Source organism: Anas platyrhynchos, chromosome 14 (assembly GCF_047663525.1).
Source record: "Anas platyrhynchos isolate ZD024472 breed Pekin duck chromosome 14, IASCAAS_PekinDuck_T2T, whole genome shotgun sequence".
In the NCBI taxonomy this organism is placed as follows: Eukaryota; Metazoa; Chordata; class Aves; order Anseriformes; family Anatidae; genus Anas; species Anas platyrhynchos.
In genome coordinates this window covers 2,247,269-2,267,686 of record NC_092600.1, presented here as the reverse complement: position 1 = coordinate 2,267,686, position 20,418 = coordinate 2,247,269, and the positions used below count along the sequence as shown (strand labels likewise).

The following is a 20,418-nucleotide window of genomic DNA, read 5'->3' as shown; positions in this document are numbered from 1 at the left end:
ATAAATTTTTTCTCTGAGATGTTCCTCACACCAGCAGGAGAGCTGATGGAAATGAAGGTCAGAAACTGCAGCTGCTTTACTCCTCTTTCACAGGTACATATTCCAGTCAAAATGGCTGGTTCTTTAATTATTTCTCCATTACACATGATACCACTCTACTCATGGGCTACCTGTTTCAACTAATGTCAACCTACTGTGGAAAACGTGAGAGAAAACACTTCATTAATTGACTTCCCTGAGATCAGCAATCAACATGACTAGCATACCTTTCAGGACCAGGAAAATACAAATTGAATCATTCCTGCAGCTTTCATTTATGTACATCCATCCAGGTGCAGAGGAAACACATTTCATATTAAATCCAAACCACATAGTGGACTTAAAGTTATATACAAGTATTAAATTGTTCCTATTTATAAAGTAATTCTGGATGAGATTATAGATTCCTGGTTTGGACTGACTGCAAAGAAGAAATTCTCCATCCTGTGACTTGATTAAAATACATTATGAAAGGAAGATGGCAGCAAGGCAGCATTTTCAAGTTCGGAAAAAAGCGTCCGCCTTGCCCTGCTGAATGTCCTTTTGAGCAGCAGGAGCTGCTTTAGCAGACTGCAGCTTGTTTGCTGCTCGCTCAGATAAGCCCAGCTCCAGAATGCCACATTTTCCATTCCACATTTCCATTTAAAATTCCTGTTTCATATGCTATTCTGAGACCCGTTACTTGCAATCTGGATCGTAATGCAAATATTTAAAGCTCAAGATAGAAACAGGAATAGCTAGCTTGAGAAACTGATAAAGCATTAGAAAGCCTTTTATCTTCCCAAGTTACCATTTCACATTTGATTCAGCATGGTAAGTAATTGTGCATGGGCCCGTATGTGAGTTCTCATTAATGAAAATAAGGACAACAAGAACAAACAGCCGAAATAAGTGTCAGATGAAAATCTCATTTTTAGTAAACAAGTATGAGAACATCTCCCACTGCTTGGCCCCGGGGGGCTGGGAGTGACAAGAGGGGCTGATCCCTACCCTGAACCCGAGGGCTGCAGCTTGCCTGGGGACTTGAGGCTGCTCCACCGCCTGCACTGCCCAGTTCAGGCCAGGTTGGATCCTGCACCTCCTGCTCGCCCCGCAGGCTCCTTCCCACTGCACTGCAGAGGGCTCTGGCTGCTGGAAGTTGGCTTTAAAGAAAACAGCAGCTACCTCGCTCCTCACAGCACTGGCCATGCTGGTTGGAAAGATTCATTGCCAACGAGCTGATGTTACCTGCAGCGTTTTACATCAGACTCCCCAGGCTCCTGGACTTGTCCTCTTCTCCCTCTCCCCTTCTCTCCCTTTCAATAGCACTCTCACAGACCACCGTTGTGTCTGTCTTCCCCCCATGCAATACTCTGCTTTGAGGAATAGTGATCGTCATCTGTTATTGGCAGCAGACGGAGACACGATAAGAAATTCAATTCAGGCAGCAAGCCAGGCCAGCAGAGTCAACACAAACACACCGAGGACAAAATACTAACCTGCAGATGATGCTGTCAGAGAGGAGACTGCCACAGCACGCCTCTGCCTGGAATCGGTAAAACAGAAACATATTTCAGGAGATGAAGACCTTATGAGGCTCGGCACCATCCTTTGCCACATGATCTGCAATGTCTTTTCCCCTTGGGATCTGGTTTTGTCTGTGCAGAGATAACCCAGAGCTGACAGCCACCAAAGCCAAAACAACCCAGCTCTTCCTTTGCTACTTGCTTTGCCCAGTGCCTCTGTGGAAGCACGGACCTGCAGAGGCATCCAGAGAGCAGCCCCAAAGCCCAGCCTGAGACCCAGTGACGGGTCGGAGCAGGCCTGCTTGCTCTGTCCTGGGGGTGCAGCGAGGCTGGGGCTCTCCTCCAGCAGCACTCAGAACAGTCTTTGCTAAGCACACCACTGTCCTGTGCATCAGTGACCACTTTGCTACTGCTTCCTGTGGCGGTAGCACACAGAAACTCAAAACAGATCAGATTCAGGATTTCTGTTCTTTATACCATATCTGACAGTAGCCAGACCTCTCCTGACGATATATAGACCCAGGCACTGCACCTCATCCCCCAAACTTGACCACCTGACACTTAAAACCAAAGCACGTGGCTTGAAACCTTTCCCAAGTGTTTGTCTCAACCAGTGGGAATTTTGGGCATCCCTTGTAGCCATCGGGATCATCTTCCTGGTATCCTTGGATTTTCCATTTCAGAACTATGAGAAAATTCAAAGAAGACATTCCTGGGTTGTATTTTCAACTGCATCTTTCCTTACTGAATTAACAGCCAAATGCCCCTAATGTTGCTTTTATAGGGATAATCAAAGATATGTACCGTAGCAAATATATCTCTAATAAAATGAAATGTCTGAATTGAATGAAATGAGATTCTGTTGATATCTTCAGCTGGAAAATCAACCCACTTCTTCCTAAATTAACCTGGTCTTCAGTCTCTTAACACCTAATTGTTACTTCACTGGTATCCACTAATGGGTTGTAAATCAAAGGAATGCGAATGATAATTGGAACTGTTTAAATTCCTTATTGATTTGGTTCAGTAGTTTTCAGCTTCCTGAGTCTGGCTCTGCCAATGCATGGTCCGTGTGCGTGTGTGTGCACATGCACATGAGTGTGCCTCTGAGCATGCATGCACATACATTTATGTTCCTGGTGTATATGTTATACTCAAGCAATCTATGAAATTCAGCTGGGGAATGGTGAAACCACAATAATGTATATTCAACAAGTGCTAAATCTTAGTTTGGTGATCAAATCCTCCAGATCTATTAAAAATGACATCTAAATATGTCATTTCTTTGCAATTCAATATTCAATTTTAACATGCAGCCATACCAGTCTCCTCATCTGGCTTCACTAACGCCAGCTAGGTTGAACTAATGCTCAGTGCAAGCACTCTACATAGCTCAGACCCCAGGCTCTGACCTGGCTTCATGCTGTGTCTGCGGAGGTACAGGTGCAAGTTCTCCCTGCCCCAGATTTGAAGGGACGCCTCCAAGTAGGAGCTTCCAAAGTATTTTCTTCCCTGTTCACTGCCTGCACAGGATATGTTAATTTAGATTTTAAAATAGGTACCTTTTCAGAGAAAAATGAATTGCATGTTATAAGAGAATATGATACTCCCAGCAGCTTCTCCAGGACCCACGCAGGCTTGAGAAACAGAGGGTTCCTCTGCATAACTGGGTATGTTTATCTGCTGAAATGAAGAGATACAGCTGAAACCAAAAGGTACCCCAAAAAGTAACACTTAGAACACCAAGAGAGATAAAGGCAGCGTCATTTGCACACACAGACGTTTTGGAAGGAATCGAAAAATTCCCACAGTCTGACACACAGATGACAGCTGTGACCTGGTGCAGCCGCAGCACACATCCAGCCTCCAGCCACCCCACCCAGAGGTTGGTTCCCGTGGGCATTTTGCCTCCCCGGTGCCAACATGTCCCAGCTCCTTCCTGCAAGGCACAAGCAGCCACCACATCCTGACCTGCTCCGTGCTGGGCTGCTCCTTTCTGGTTTCCAGAATGCCCCAAAGAATAGCGGCAAAAAGGCATCCCTGTGCATTATTCTCTATGTACATACAGGTACATTTTATGTATTTTCAGACATGGTTCCAGCCCTGTCTCCAATGCGAGTAGTGATTGAACATTTAAGGAATCTCTGTTTTAACACACACACTCCCTTTATCAAACACAGCACTTAACGGTAGCGGGTCAGAGCCAGCAGGTGTGATGGAGACCTCTGTGAGCCTGAGCCCACACTGAGGCAAATCACTTCGTGCAGGGAGCAAATGCCCTTCAGCCAAGAGTAACGGGCAGTGTGCGAAACAACACAATGAGAGCTGGAACTGAAACCAGAAAGTGTGCTTTTACACAGGGCAAGGTGAGAAAAATTAAACATTTTTTAATGCTATCAGTAATTAGGTTTGGTATTTTTTTCCCCAGAATGAGGATATATGAAATATGGATCGTGCTTCTCATGTGCTTTCATTTGAGAAGATAATACAGCTAATATAGTACAGCATACTTTGAAGCATAGTGTCTTGATCTCACCTGATTTTAATTAAAAATATTGCAAATAGGTCCTCTGAAGCAATTTGCATTAGTCCTGTCAGGTCTTCTGGCAAAGCCTTTCTACAGTCAAAAGGTGTAAGGCAAGTTTAAAGTAAGCGAATTGGTGTCTCCATCCTTAGCAGGGATTACTGAAAATAGTAACATTTTTATGCACTGAATATTTTCTCACTCAAGGCAAGTTGGATATTTTCTATCAGATTATCAACAGGTGGTAATATGTTGATATTCCAATGCTCCTGAAATAAAGATATCATGAAAAGTGCAGTGTATGATTTTTATCTCAAGGAAATCTAATGCAATATGCCACTTCAAATTTTAGTTATACGTCCTTATACCATGAAGAACAGTAGGGATTTTGGCTGCATCATGGAGCATCTTTCAGGCACAGCTTTTTGCAGCTGCATGGCATTTCAACCTTACTTTTTTTTTTTTTTCTTTTTTCTTTTAATACAGCATTATAAGACAAATATTATTAGTGCAAAGAGCTTTAAAATCAAAGTACTTGAAAGTTTAGAATACTGAGAAATACATCATTCCCTAAAGACTGCACACAGCACCAAGATGAGCAGCAGAGTGTGCCTTCCCTGCCATGTCAACAAGTATTTTAAATCCTTGGAGAGAAAGCTCCACAATTACATATGAGGGAAACCATCTAGGCAAGTAAATACTCAGAGATTTCCCCTGATGAAAGGGCATGCTGGCTGTGAGTCACTGAGACAGTTCAACATCACTTTGCAGTTCAGGCAGGAGCTGATGAACAACTCATGATGGGTAACGGGGAAAAAAGTTCATTAATTAGAGAGCTTGGAAACCTTCCAGTGGGAAAAGGGAACTGGGAGTTTTCCTGTTGATATTACAAATGATCCCTTGCAGTGAGAGGGTTAAAGGAGACGAGCCGAGACATATGTGCAGCACATAGCAACACACTTTTGTTGCTGGCAGATTATCTATATAAAATGCCAAATATTAAAGTAACTATTCCCTGGGCTCTAAAGGGGAAGACTTCATCTCAGTTTGTTTGCAAAGATAAATGTTCCTTTACTTCACAGCTCACTCACAGAGCTAGCAAGTGGCCGGGTGAAAGGGATAGCAGGCCTGCAGAGGGAGGGGAGCTGCACAGGATGATGCTGAGGAGCACGGGCACCAGGGGGTGGTCTATACTTTAGCACCAAAGCACTTCTCCAGCTGGGTGTTTTGCCACAGACCTTCCTGCCTGTCTGTAATGAGGGAGAATAAAGTTGGTATTCACCCATCGGCACTGCTGTGGCAGCGAGACGATTACAGGAATAAAACCTGCTCCGTCAAAAGAATGGATGGCCACCTACAATCTAATACCTACTGGTTTTACTGAGCAAAAACACTATTAAGGATGATAAGGAATGGAGCTTTATGTTATTGATGTCTTTGCTGCCCGCCTGTCCCTCTGCAGTGGTGCAGCAGTACTGCTCCTTGCAGGAGGCAGAACAAGCAGCAAGCGCTACCTGAAACAGCCTTCAATGTGCTTTCGCTGCCCTTAATCCAAGGAAATTAAATTAAAATAAAATAAAAGCAAACCAGTAACGCAGCAGGATGAGAATCAATTTTGCTTTAAAATGATCGCTGAAGCCTGATCACAAGCTTATATAAGCAAAAACACGAGCAGGTTTTGTGCTTTTCCTCCACAGCCCTCATCCCCTGCTAGGCCTCGTGGCTCTGCGCAGAGCCCCCCGGCCGGCGGCAGCCCCGCAGGCCTCAGACAGGGCACAGAGAGCAAGACCTCACAGCAGACATAGGCTGGTAGCCAAAATTGCTCAAGACACATCCATATGAATATAGGTGAGCCCCTTTCCAGCCCAGGGAAAGCTCCAGCACCCCGGCACCCATTACAGTGCCTGGAGTGAGGCCTCCTTGCTGCTGACGAGGCCTTTGGAACAACCAAGGGGAAGCTGAGCTCCAGTGAACTCGTTACAAGCGTTAAACTAATTTGCACCATCTGCAGCTTTGTAGCATTTATTATCTGCCAGCTTTCTGGCAAAATTGTGTGACAGATAAGCTCAAAGAAACAACATTTTGGGCTGAACATCCGTGCAAACAAAGCGATGAATCCAAATATATGCAGCAGGAGTTTGTTTCCAAGCAGTGTGCTCTGCCGAGGAATGGGGGTCACCAGAAGCTCAGCTCACCCCCCTCTGCAGAAATGGCTGGTAACGAAACATCCCTGACAAAGTCTGTGCAGCTTTGAGGAATTATTTAAAACGAAGCCATACTTAAAAACAGCAGCTTTTTTTGGTGGATAATTCACACACAATAAGGAGGATGGGATTTGTCAAGCAAATTGTTCACTCAATAGAAGCTGCTAAAAAGCTTTCCGAGGTCACCAAGCCATTTTTAGTCTCAGGATGCCTTATGAATATTTCTCTAAGCTGCCTGACTTCCAACCAGCTGTACCAGCACATTGTCCCACTAGATGTGAGTTAAATTTGCATTGTGTACTAAGATAATCAGAGTTGTGATCATTTGCATGAAACAAACACTACAAATATTTAAATAAATAAATAGCCTGTAGTTTTATGGAAACATGATGACTGTGTAATTAATTCTTCTCAGGCACTGCGAATTTCTGCATGATTTGAACTGATGATTTTGGTGTACAACATTCGAAAGAGACAGAAAAAAATAACATCAGTTAAGGTGGAAAGGCACTGGGGCAAATCTGAGATTTCCTTTTGATGATGCTGGTGTCTCAGCACTGCAACCAGACGAGGTGGGCAGCCGGATAGACTCCTACCCAGTTTCTTGATATCTTCTGGTTGTCCCCAGCCCATGTTGCTGACCAGGAAGGAAAGGTTTCCACATCTTGAGGTCCTTGGAGACCAAAGGTTGAAACATGCCCCATGGGCACCCCATCCTCCAGCTGGAATATCTCTTCTGCTGTCTTTCATTCAGAGAACCGTTCTATGATTCCATGATTTTCTCTTCACTCATCCTCCTGAAATGATAAAATAAATGGCTTTGAGAAGTCTGCCCCAATGCTGTCCCTCTGGAAGTTCCACCTGAAGACTCACTATTTCCTCAGCTGCTTCCGCATGACCCAATCTGTGGGACAAAAAGCCCCATTTGGATCTTGAATTCTTCTTCTTAATAGTATCGTACGTTACATTTGACAGCCTTTAACTGATTCTCTGACTTTTATATGGCAAAAATTTCTGGCAGTGTTATTGGCTTTCCCTTTTTTATTAACTAACTGCTCTGGCTGGCGGCAAAATCCCCATCAGAAATGGATGCTCCTGGGGGAATTTTTCAAAGGTTAGATCCTCTCATGCTGATGCAACGTTTTTGGCATTATTCAAGAAGACAGATTAATCACTTAGCTAGACCTATATCCTAACCACAGTATGGGGAGGGAAAAAATTAGTCAGTTGCTTAAAAATAGGTTTAAGCTTTTAAATATACCTTACATAAATTTAGTCCCTGGTAATGAAACACTGGAACAGGGAGAGCAGCAGAGAAGGAAAATGAGGATATGTAAAGAATTGGATGTCCATTACAAGCCCATAGAGAATGAAGCAGCACATAAATGAATGGAACAGAAAGGATAGCTGGTGATATGGATGAATTTTTAATTTTTTTTCTTGAGAAGAATGCAGAGGCTGGTATGAGAGGTACCAACCTTGCAATTGATGGTAAGTCACAGCTTCTGAGGATGCTGATGCTCAGTCACAAATGGATTCTGTATGTCATTCTGCATAGAGCTCCAGTTTCTCCCAGAAACACTGCTGTACTGCATCTCTACAGTGCCAACACCCAAGCAGAAATACATGGGCCAGGAAGAATCAGCATACAAACAATCCAGAAGAGTCACCATTTACTCTAACTCTGTGTTCAGTCCATTAGTCCAGCTTGCCCTTCTACATCCGCAAAAATATAAAACTGGGGTAATAGTTACCTTTTGTAGATATTTGTAGAGAATCCAAGACACCATAAAAGGATTTAAGATTAATGGCCTGCACTCAGATAATTAACTACCTTGATAGTAGAGGCCCTGGTGATGAGTGAGATATTCCTGAGAAATGTCTAATGAAATTAGTGTTGTTGGATATATTTAAGGTTAATGGAAAAAATGGAACAAGAGCTGTGTTAGCCATCCAACATGAACATTTCTCTCCTGCAATAACAATGGGCCACAGAAGAAGCCTTTTAACTACATACTAAATCCATTATCTACTCTCATTTGAACCTCTCATTTTGAAGGCAGCAATGGCTATTGACAATCTGTCTCCCAGAACTCACACACTGAAACTGTTTGTCTTCTGTTTTATCGCTGTGTATTGGGGAGGCAGATGGTCAGACTGCTTCCCTGGGTGGGCAGTTTTATTGGCAACACAAAAACATGCTCCTCAGTGCACCTTCAGCAGTACAGGTGAAATAAAGGAGCTTTTTTCATCTCTGATTTCTCTTCCTGAAGAATTTCTACTCTGCTTCTGCTCCAACAGTTCTGCCTTCAGAGTGATTTCTGTTGTCTCAACAAGCAAGTGCTGTTCCTAGCACACTGGCTTAACCTGAGTTTCTTGGGATCCAGGTGACATCATCTCTATAGAAAGATGTATGATTTTTTTTTCCCACAAGTTTACAGTGCCCCTGAGATGCCTGTGAGCGGGCAGAGTCAAGCATTGAGAAGACAGCTGAACATTTCCTGTAGCACAGGTGGTCTGCACCTGGCAGTGAAGGTGTGTACTTGGCCCCTTTCTGATGGCAAACTTCTGCTGTGGGAAAACTTCTCTTGGCTGTGGCATTCACACAGCCAAGTGGCATTCACCCATGCCCTTCCCTAAAAATGCAGTCTGTCAGCTCGCAAAGTTCACCCAAACCCTGCACACAGCAAAGTTCTTCTCTCTACCACAGTCTACAGTGCCTGAAGGGTATCTGACTTCTTTATTTCCCACTGCTGAAGGGCAACCCATCCTTTCTTCCCAGATGGCCTTTGGGGAAGAGAGGGACAAGTCCATTTCCTTCCCCTGGTTCCCTTCCAGCCCAGCTGTGGATCACAATCAAGGTTCACCTGGCTGAGCAGCACAGACTGGCCCCAGGTCCTTTGGCTCTTGGAGGTCAGATCATTGCTCCCTAACAAGTTTATCTTCCAGCGCACTGAATGCTCTCATCTCATAAATTGTGCAAAGGTATACCTTGACAGGTGAAGTATATTTTCTTGTTGCTGAGCCATGGTGGAGCTCATCTGTTCAAATCATCTCACAGATTGTTTACGTTCCCATGACAGGGTTCTGTTCATCACTAAGTCAATATGAGGTCCAATTATTACGGTCAAATGACTCTTAACTCTTCAGGCAAGTCAACCACTGATTTCTAAAAAAAACAACCCTGATGCTACTTGCATCTAGGCCTCCACACGACCTCCAAATGACTGGACAGAGCTGCTGCCCCCAGGGTCTCAGGCTGCACCTGTTCGTGGCAAGTATGAACACCACTTTATCCAGCCCTGATCCGGGTTTTGTTGCAGGGCTCTTAGTTGAAATGAAATTTGGCTGAAAAAAAAATATATTTCAGCTCATGCACAAAGCCACTCAAGGCAGCATCCTGCAAAAATCTAAATAAAGCGATTCTCTTCCGTGAAGCAGCTCAGAGAGACAGAGCTGAGAAAAGAAAGCTTTTGCCTTTCCTTTCCATGTGGATAAAGAGACAGATAACAGGGTAATTTTATTTATAAACTTAGAAGAATCACAAGAAAAGTGCTGGGGCTTTGCTTAAATTACAGAGGTTTATTTCCATCACAGAACAAAGCTGATGTGGTTTGTCTTCCTTTCAGAAATTAGTACAGTAGCCAGCAACTTAAACTAGATCATTCAGCATTTGTCAGATTAACGTAAATCTTTTCCTAACACGCAGGACAGGACAAGATTAAAATTAATAAAAAGAAGTGAGTGAATACCCAAAGTTATATGTACTATATTTAGAGTTTGAAGACCTGGTATAGACTATACTGAAATGCTCCTATCAACTAGGTTAGATGCTGGAGTACTCTTGGACTACTGCAAGGATATTTGTACAAAAATAAATACAAACGAGCAGCTCACCTCCTATCTCTGATCACTACTCAGAACACAGAGCCTTGCGTATTATGTGAAAGTATGTATTTTAGAGGAATTTATAAATCTTTCACATTCGTAGGTTATTTCTAAAAAAGATGAATTTATCACAATAAATGGAAAACCAAAACCTTAGTACCTTTTCATCAGAAGTAATGAAGAAATGCATTTATTCTTTACTCTGCAAATCTCCTTATTTCAGAATAGACAGCCCTTTGAAAATGCTGTTGTATATTTGTTATGGCAAAGACATTTCTTTTTCAGATTCTCAAATATAAACTCTTCTATAATAAAAATAAAAATAATAATAAAAAAGGGCTCTCCTATTGTCCCTGGTGTATTTTGCACAGGGTACAGACAAGGGGAAATGCATTCTTATTCTTCCCTGGAGAACTGAAGACTTTATGCTTCAATAATTAATTTTTTACCTTCCTGAAGCATACTTTGTGTCTGTACAGACCTTTGCTCAAGTACACTGTGCATTACAACGGAATGTAGAGAGCAGAATCTACCCTTCATTGAGGTGATAAAATATCATGCAAAGAGAAGAGTTACCCCGCGCACAACCATAGTCCCAGATATAATTGTAAAATTCAGTCAAGTGCTCAGACTAACCAATAATTTATTTGTCAAGTTTCATTTATTTGTCTTAAAAATGTGCAAGAGAAGATGTTGAATTTATTCTTGACATTTCCCCCCTGTAGATAATCACTTGCATAAACATGGTATGAATATTCACTGTTCAAACCTTAAAATTTGGATTGTCAGTTAGTTATATAAATCATGGCATTATTGCTTTTCCTTCATGACATATGTAACTAAGCAACAAATTGAGAATTTAAATACTAAATTTAATACATTCTGCCCTTTTCATGGTGATAAGTGATACAGAGATCTCAGCTCAGCAGGAGGTGGGTCCTGCTGTCCTAAAGGTGGAGAATCAGACAAAGTTGTCAGCTCAACATCCAAATGATGCCACCTATTCTGGTTCAGAATTCACAGAGCAAGAGCAATTGTCCTGGCAAGGCTCAGTTTCTCAGATATTCCTCAAAATGAATCCAAAATATCAAGAATGGTTTCAAGACTAAGCTTATTCTTGAACGCAGAAGACCACGCAGGAAGACCTACCTGTTTGCAGACACCGCTTCATTGCTGGCTGTAAATTGCCAGAGCAGCAGAAAGGATTTAGAACTTTTGCAGTTATTTGTGGTCAGAAACACGACGTGCTAAGACAAAGAGCTGGAAAAGCTGCAAAATGAGGAGCTCCCTTCAAAAGGGTTGGAAGAGACATTTGTCATTTAAAACAAAAATTGAAGACTTCTAAGGGAAAAAAAATGGCAGAATAACCTTAGAATAAGAGGTATTAAGGTACTAAAGGGAGTAACCTTTAAAGCCTGCCTACAGAATGGATCCCCAAAGTCCTGAATCATAATAGCAGAGGGGAGGAAGAGAGCCTTGAAATAAATGAACATTACTCCAGAAATCTCCCAGAGATGACAAAAAGTGCAGAAGTTTCATGCTAAACTATTTTATTTCTTTGATAAAACCTGAACTCTTTAGCAGCCTGGAGTGTGAGAGGAAAGAAGAAAGAAAGGATAATAGGAAGGGAAATAAATCTCTTCTGTTAAATGCATTCAGCAGTGTAGCGATAGGCATAGGATTACGCTCAATTTAATCTCAATGGATAACACGGTCCAGGATATTATCTGCAGTTTCCTCAAAAATCTCTTCTGAAACACAGCTTTTGCATTTCTTTCTGCAGCAGTAGCTCTGCCCTGGCTGTGCAATTTACCAGAGCACGCTGCTGTTCGGTTTGGCCATCTACAAAAAGGGCCTTGTGACACCACACAGAAAGAACAGTCTAATTGAGGGACAAAGAGAACTAATGAACAGGGAGGCAGGAGTTCAGTGCTGGTTAATTTGCATGGAATCCATCAGTAAAAACCAGAAGGTGCTTGTTAACCAGACAAGAAGAGATAGAAGGCAATGCAGGATGACCTACCCAAAAATCAGCTATTTGCCTTCGCCTACTTTGTGAAATCTTTGCAAAGCTGAGAAACCACTGACAGTTTTGCAATAACAGGTTGCAATATTGTATTTGTAAATTTGCAAATTAGCACACCTCAAAATGTGCAATCCAGAGGGATGGAGATAGGCTCCTGGCTGCTTCAGCTGACGATACTGCGTGCAGTCACTGGAAATGGGTGATCCTGGTGGAATTCAGGAGCTGTTTGATCCAAATTCAATTCTCTCACTCACGTCAGTGAATACTCCATGGCAGGGTTACATCCCCTAATATCTCCCCCCCGACTGCCTCGTGTTTCCAGCTTCTTCTGAAGTTACTACCCAGATACTGGACTAAGATTATTTTACGTGATCTGAGAACACAGCATCAAGCATGGGATAGACAAAATAGATTAAGAAGATTAGTTTTAGTTTTATGGCAAACTTCCTACGGGTGCTTAATTAACAACATTATAACGGCTAATCACTTGGTGGTTCCTACCTCCACTCATTTTCTCGGTGACACAAGGGCATGCGATAGGGGTGAGTGGCTGTACCATGTCTGCTTGCGATAATCTGTCACTTCGCAAAGGGCTGTGGTGCCATTAACTGGGTTAATTGGGTTCATAATTGTTGCCAATCTGGACATCTGTGCTCAGCTGCTGCCACTTAAGAAGAAAAAAGAAACTAAACATGAAATGCTGTGGATGAGAATTTTGCCCACGGATAGTTCTTACATCCCCAAGGAGTCTTGGAGGGAAAGAGGATGTGCAGAGGATGTGAATTACCCTCTTGGCTGCCAATATTTTCCTAATTTCAGAAGTTATTTCCAGAAAGCAAGTTTCCAGAGTGTGAGCCCCCAGTTTCCCAGAACAGATGTGGGGAAGTTTCTAGGTAAATAAACCGGGCTGAAATGTAAATGGGGTTTGACCAAAATAAATAAATAAATAAATAAATAAATAAAATCAAGGAATTCTTTTAGCTGGTAAAATATGTATTTTAAAGAAATCGTCAATATTGAAAACTTCTCAAGTTCACTACATTACCTTTCACCAAAAAAAAAATTAAAAAAAATGCTGGGAGGAAGAAGTTACTGTTTTCTGACTCACAGATCAAAAATCTCTCTCCCTCTTTCCAACTAAAATGGTCATAGGATGAGGAAGCTTTAATTACTAAGCATAATAGCAGATTTACAGGTAAATGGTAATTTAATTTAGTCTATGTGTTGAATTAAACAGCATTCTGTGAGAACTCCCAACTAAAGTTAATATTATCAACCAAAAAAAGAGAGGGGGTTTGGCTTTTTTTTTTTCCCTGTAGCTAACATTTAAAGTATAACTGTTCTCTGTGATTGACATTACATTTTATATGATTTTTTTTTTCCTTTTTATCTGCTTTAGAGAGTGACACTACGCTATTTCATGGGATTAGTGATTTAAGTAATGTGAGTAGGTTGGTTGTCATGATTAGCAGAAGCTAAAGCAAAGCAGCATTTGCTAACTGCAGAGAATTGAGACAATGTGGCCAGCCGCAGCAGCTTATTAAATGCATAATGAGCTCAGGCAACTTATAAAAGGAATCAAAATTCTGTAACGCAGGGAAGCAAAGTTCCTAAGTACCAGCATATTCCTACAAGACTTTGAGGTGACATGAGATTATTATGAAATATTTAGTGAACAGACACTTAATTGAACACATGAGTATGGGAAAAGGAATTTAGGACAGCAAGTTTTTCAGAGAAGAGTTTCAAAGGTTGGCTTTCAACAAGCCAATATTTGCACCACAATGTGGCTGGGGGGCTCTGCTTGGGAACCAGCCCCTCTTCTTTCATCACAAACCTTTTTTTTTTCAGCCACTGAAGTATCACCATTTGAATCTGTATATTGCTTCTGGAGATCTTCCTTAGCCCTCTGTCATCTACTATACTTATATCTTATATTCCCCCAGCATCATAATATTCCCACTTTAATCAGACCCTGCTTTGATTTCAGCTGCTATCCTCCTGACTTTGCCTTACGGACCTTTCTTTCTGCAGCTGCCGTCTCTCGAAGAGATCGCAGCACGCCTGCCTCCAGCCTGCCCGATTCATTTGATGAGGTTGCTACTGGTCTGCAATGTAAAACAAGAAGGTTTTCAGCAACTCTCAGGTTGTTGATTTCTAAAAAGTTTACCTGCACGGTAAGCTCTGATGGCTTACCTGCATCTTCCTGCACATGCACTGCCTCCACTTAAATTAGATTTTGGTTATTTGGGATTTACGTGGCATGTATCTAAAGAGATACAAATCTTTATCTTTGGAAAATGAGGTGCTGTTTAAATGCCAACTATGTAGGCAGGGGGTGTAAATCTCATTGGACAGTGTAAGAAATTGGAACCAGCTGTAGGCAAGCGAGAGCAGTGCCAGAGCAGCTTTATCAGGGTTACCTGTTTGGGGGTTGTCCTTGCAATCAAGCAAGAGACTCCCCGTTTCCATCAGGTTGCCAACACCTCACTGTTTCTCAAGCACAACAGTACCTGTGTCATCCAGTCAAGCAGAGAAACATCCCTGATGCCAGGATGCTGCAGGGATCCTGCTGCCTTATGATCGGGCTTTATAACTACAAAGTGGATGTTCCTCCTGCCTCCCAAAATGCCTGTGGCTATCTGGGGGCACAGGGTGAGACGTTATAGAGCATGGCCCAATGTTTAGATTATGCCATCCTCTGAGAAGGCAAAGAAGTAAAAGACGGTGTGATTGCTGCTGCAAACTCAGAGTTGCATAAAACCAGAGCTCTGGTCCCGTTTTAGCATTAACTTGCACGGCAATGACCCAAGAACCTCGGATCGTTTGCACAGTCTGTTGTGATCAAAACTCACCAAAACATAGTGCTGAGAGAGCTCTGCTAATGCAGGGCAAAGAGGACACAGGGCAGCCGTGACATAGCAGCCACACCAGCCAAGGCACAGGGGTGACAGGCACAGCACGTGAACTGGTGGAGAGCAGCAAGGCTGCATCTCGCACTGAGTATTAACAAAACTCAGGCATCACCTTCTTTCTGCTCCTCACATATCTTTAAAAATCCTGTTCCCTAATGAAATTCAGATTCTGGAATTGCTGATGGCCTGCAAGCAAAAGGAAAATATTAATTTAGCCCAGACTCCATAGCTTTGTGCTTATTAGGCAATTCTCCGATTTGGGGAAATAAGCGCTATCTCGGGGTTTTTTAACCATGTTTCTCCAATAGCAATGAAAAAGTTTTTTTCATTTCCTTTGTGGAGAAATATATACAAGCTAGGCTAGAGGAAGGCCTCAGTTCATGTAAAATGTAGGAAGATATAATGGAAGTTTCACAATACCTTTTCAAAGTACCCTAATACACATTAGGCAGACTATTTCAGCTTCTGAATTCTTTCAACCTTTCCCTGACTTTCAGTTAGGAACTTGTGAAATATGCTGTTTTTATGATTAGAGCACTGTCATATATAGCTTTGACTTCAGTCATTCATTTAGCAAAAAACCCTTTGTCCAGCCAAAGAGAATAATCCCATCTCTGCCTGCTTGGGGAACGTCTGCCTCCACTCTTTGGCTGACCATCCAAAACTCAGGGAAGAGCGTGCCACTGATCTTTCATTTTCGTCCTATTCCTCCCAACTCACAGTTAAACAAATTATTTTAAAATAACCAGCTTGAAGAACTCATTCACCAGCAGCTGATGGAAGAAAATTTCCTGCATGCGCTGAAGATATTATTCCAGAAGGAAAGTGGCAAAAGAGACATTACAGTTCACTTAGAGACACACTCACATGCCAACAAAGGCACTGCCAAGTGCAGCCTTAGATTTCCATGAAAAAGGGGAAACTGAGTGCTGCAATGGGACAGTGCCTTGTCAGGGGCTTGAATGCAAGCCAGAATGGATCCCCTTGCAATGAGATAGCAGAAACGTTATCGTAAAACATGCACTGCACTCTGTCCGGATTTATAGGCCATTAGAAAAAAATCTTACATGTGCTGTTTTGTGATGATGCTGGACTTCCATTATCTTGCTCCAAATACACAGGTCAGCCAGCAGCAGCATTTGAGGGAACAGGAAGCAGGCCTCAGCTCTTATCTCCAGAGGATTTGTGCCTTTCTTGCACACGCAGTCCAATACGCGCTTGATTTTAAAAGAGAGCCTTTGGTTTAAGGAAAAAAAAATATTTGGGTTAATAATTCTGGGCTTCTTCTCACTGCAAATTCTCCACTCAGAGGAAAAATAGTATGGTCAAAAGGTAGCGAATTAGCTGTAAAGGGCAGATTTTGACCTGATAAAATTGGCATGGCTATTTAGGGAGCAAGATTTCATTAGAGTTGCTATAGCAATTGGAACAGTTTGGCAAAACCTAATGAAGGATTATGATAGAAATAGAGAAGGCTATAAGCCATCAAAGCTATAGAAACAGAAGCTTCAGAGGTTTCTGAGCAAAATCCCCCTGGAAGTACACTGATCTCCCTGGAAGATATCACACTCATTTCAAATATTTCTCTGGGGGATTCGCTGAGCAATGATTGCAATACAAAATGGAGTGCCCTCTCCACTGCAGAGTTATTCGTGGATTTTCTCCTCCAAGGGGCACACTTTATTATCAAATGCTTTATAATAAAAATACTTTGCACTTGCATGGCACCTCTCCTCACAGAGCGGTGCAGAAGTTACTCCTGATGCTGTGTTAACCTCCTCAGCACAGTACTAGGTACGTCCTGTGGCTGAGCAAATGGAGCTGGAGACACAAAGTGGCTTCACTCCAGCCTCCCCAGGGATGAGGCAAGGATGTGCATGAAGTCGGGGCTCCCAGGTGCCCAAATAAACCTCAGATGCTTGAGCAGGGGTACCGCAGAGCTCCCACCCATGCAAGGTGCCCCGATGCCAGGCACGTGCTGCAGAATGACCTCTGGCTCTGGCTGAGCTCCCGCTGTGCTGCAATGTCTCTCCACGATGGAAAATCAAAGCTGCCATCCAGCAGGATGCTCTCACCCAAATGCTGTGCAGGGCCCGGAGTGTTGCTCAGCAGCTGCACAACAACAGGCATTTATTCTGTTCTGTGATGCTCAGCACAACCTCTCCCACCAGGGGAGACACTTTTCTCTCTCTGATCTGAGACTGAGAAGGAGACTTACCCCTGAGCCAGCAGAACACACACGATGGGCAGCCACCCCAGCACGTACCGAGCTGCTCCAGCCGCTGCTGCTCACCCATGGCAGCAGCAAGGGAAGAATGTGCCCTGCATCGCCTCCAGCTCTCCATCCATCCAAGTGCACATTAATTTTGCCTCTGCTTTCACTCAGGGTCCTGCTTTCCTATAAAGGAAGAACCTATAGCCAGCTTTTGCTGGCTAAGAACCTATAGCCACTTCCCGAGCCTCCTCCATGCAGCTGGTGAGGGCCTTGCAGAGCTTGGGAAATGCTGGTTGAAATTCACAAGTATGAGCTTTTAATCTCCCTGCAGAAACTTTTTGTTGCTGTTACCTCTAATAACACCAGCTATTTCTCTTTGTCATATCAGATGTCTAATCCCTCTATCAGGTTTGAGTCCTCAGTCTAAATGCCATGCCATGGCATTCCCACTTAGCATTTAGGCTAAGGACTCAGCACTGATAGAGGGATTAGACATTTTGTATCACCGTGTTCCGTATTCTAATATGTTTCAGGTCAGAAAATGATTTCCTTTGTGCACTTTTGGTTCGCAGCCTTTCAGTTTCAGTGAAAGTTGCTTAGTGCTTGCACGAAGAGATCAAGAGAATGGCATTTCCCAGCTGATACAAGAATATAACGTACTCTCGAGCAGAAAATGGAGAGGAAAACACATGCTTTCCATTCTGTGTAATTCATTCAACTTTATCTATTACTCCTTACAGCCACCACAAGCACATGCACTGCCTCTCTATCTAGGTGCATCACAGTTGGTACAACAAGGCTCAGCACTGAATGTCACTTCTGGAAGTGAACGTTGGTAATTCGTGTTTCACATCATGTCTCCTTTGTTCAAAAAGAATAACCTTAAAAGAGGTTCAGGAACTATTAATTCCTACAGAAACAGACTTAATTCATGCAAAGGCATGAGCAAGCCCTGAAGAAGAAAGTTGTGGTGGTGTGCATGTGAAACGGGGTTGTATGCTGATCATCGGCAACACTTCGTCGACTGAGATTAGAGTTTGTTATCCACTAAAATATACCCCTAGAATGATTGTTGTTGGTTTTTTTTTGTTTGTTTGTTTGTTTTCTGAAATAAAATTCTTATGCAGTTATTACCAATGAAAGAGAAAAGAGCCACATTTGTTGGGTAGGCTACAGTTCTGCATCATAATATATTTCACTTTTTCTTTCTAGTTGTTTCTTAAGTCATTTTAGTTTTGGTAAAAAGCCATTTCGGGTCATTTGCAAACAAAAATCTAACACTCAATACAATGCTATCCTGATAGCACAAACACATTTCCTGAAGTGTGAGGCAGTCTGAAGAAACAAAACCAAAAACTAGAGAGTTGGGGGAGAGAGATCTCAGTTGTTCTTTGAAGGGTTGTAAGGGGGAGCCTTTCCAGTGCTTGAGGTTAGCGAACACAGCATGGGAAGTTTTTAGCCTGTTCCAAGAATGTGGTGATGATTGAAAATCGTGTATACTAACCTAGGCATTCATGTAAAAAATCACCGAGCCGGTCCCACATCTGCTCCAAGGGGCGACACGGCAGCAGGCTCCTGGTGGGACAGAATCAGGCTCAGTCTGCTCTGAGATGGGTTGAAAGGAAACACAAATGGTAACAATAAAAAGAATAGGTAAATACCAAATATGTGCTATTTTAGGGAATCAGATCTAAGCAAATATTTTCATTTTCATTCATATGATCATGAAACTCCTCAAAATTTATGGTCTTAAGTTACAGAAGAGTAACCACATACCACATTATCATCTGAGAGCAAAAAGTCTTTGTGGATTGCGAGCAAATTTGCATGAATATTTGTTACAAGCAAAACTTTGAAAGCGTGAACAAAACAAATTCATTTGAATTCATACAGCTAACACAGTTCTGCTACGGCTACAGGAACATTTTCTCTCTTCCACCAACCCAGAAACCAAAGGAAAGTCAAGGGGCCTCTGCTCCACCCCATTTCTTCTGATGCTGAGCAGTGATTGATGAGAAGTTAGCTGCCTGCAGAAACAGCAATGTATCTCCCTGCTGATAAACTGCATGGGTGGGAAGCAGATGGACTGCCATGCAAGCAAGAAGACCTTGAGGTGACAACAGCTTTGGGCATGACGGGAACTACCCAAGCAGCTATTTTAAGACATTGAGCAATTCCTGTTGCCGGGAGCTGATGACATTGGGATTTGGAGTCGTTACGCATCAGCTTCTTCAGCAACTATGTATGGCTTTTTTACATTGTAGTGGCTTGATAGAGAATTGTTATCACAAAAGCATAAAAAAAAAAAAAAAAAAAAAAACTTTTCCATGGACTCCTGGCTTCGTACCAACCTGTGCTAGCACCACTCCCCACAGCCTTGATGTCTGCAGGCTGCTCTCACACCTCAATGTCTCTGCTTTCTTGCCAGGATGCTGGTACAACCAAAAGGCTGAACACACCAAAGGAGCAGATGATTAAGGCAGGTATTCTCATGGGCCAGCATTAGCCCCATAACTCAATCTTTTTAGCCAGGCTCCATACTCAGTGAATGGCTGGTGTGAGTCGCCCACTTGAAAAACCTTTCTGACTCCATTGACCAGAGGTGTGCTGGCAAAGCCAGGCTCCCTTGGCAAAGCTTCTTCCATCTGGAGTGGCTTGAAAAATGCAAAGAAATAATGATAACTACAGGAAAATAAGCAGAAAGCCTCGATTCACTTAAAAACAACAGTCAGAGCATCTCCCAAACACTGTTCTTCGTTCTCCTCCTGGCAGTCACTTGCCGAGTTTCCCTGCTATTACTGTTCCCTCCTACACTTTGCGTATTGGGTCACCACCAAGTAACAGGTTACAATATGCTTGGCACAGGCTGGAGAAGCTGGGGTTGCACCATCAGACAGCCATTTTCTTAGAACTTCAAAACAGCCAAAAATAAGAAAAAGTAGCATTTGGGGAAGTTTTCAACATATGGTTACATGAGCAAACTTAAAACATATGGGCTATCAAATGTGCTCAAGATGTGTAAGAGCCCATTCTGTGATCACCAGTCAGTTATTACACGAGATTTCATGCAACTAGGATTTCCTTTTCAGTTTCACAAACAGT

General features: G+C 42.7%; 1 long non-coding RNA gene across 1 annotated transcript; it reads right to left on the bottom strand.

Moving 5' to 3' along the window:
* Positions 1-6,190: 6,190 nt before the first annotated feature.
* LOC110351262 (uncharacterized) lies at positions 6,191-12,787 on the bottom strand. The gene is made up of 2 exons (XR_011803363.1): positions 12,688-12,787; positions 6,191-7,069 (listed from the first exon to the last, which is right to left on the bottom strand). It is a non-coding gene; the product is annotated as an uncharacterized lncRNA (long non-coding RNA).
* Between the last annotated feature and the right edge of the window lie 7,631 nt (positions 12,788-20,418).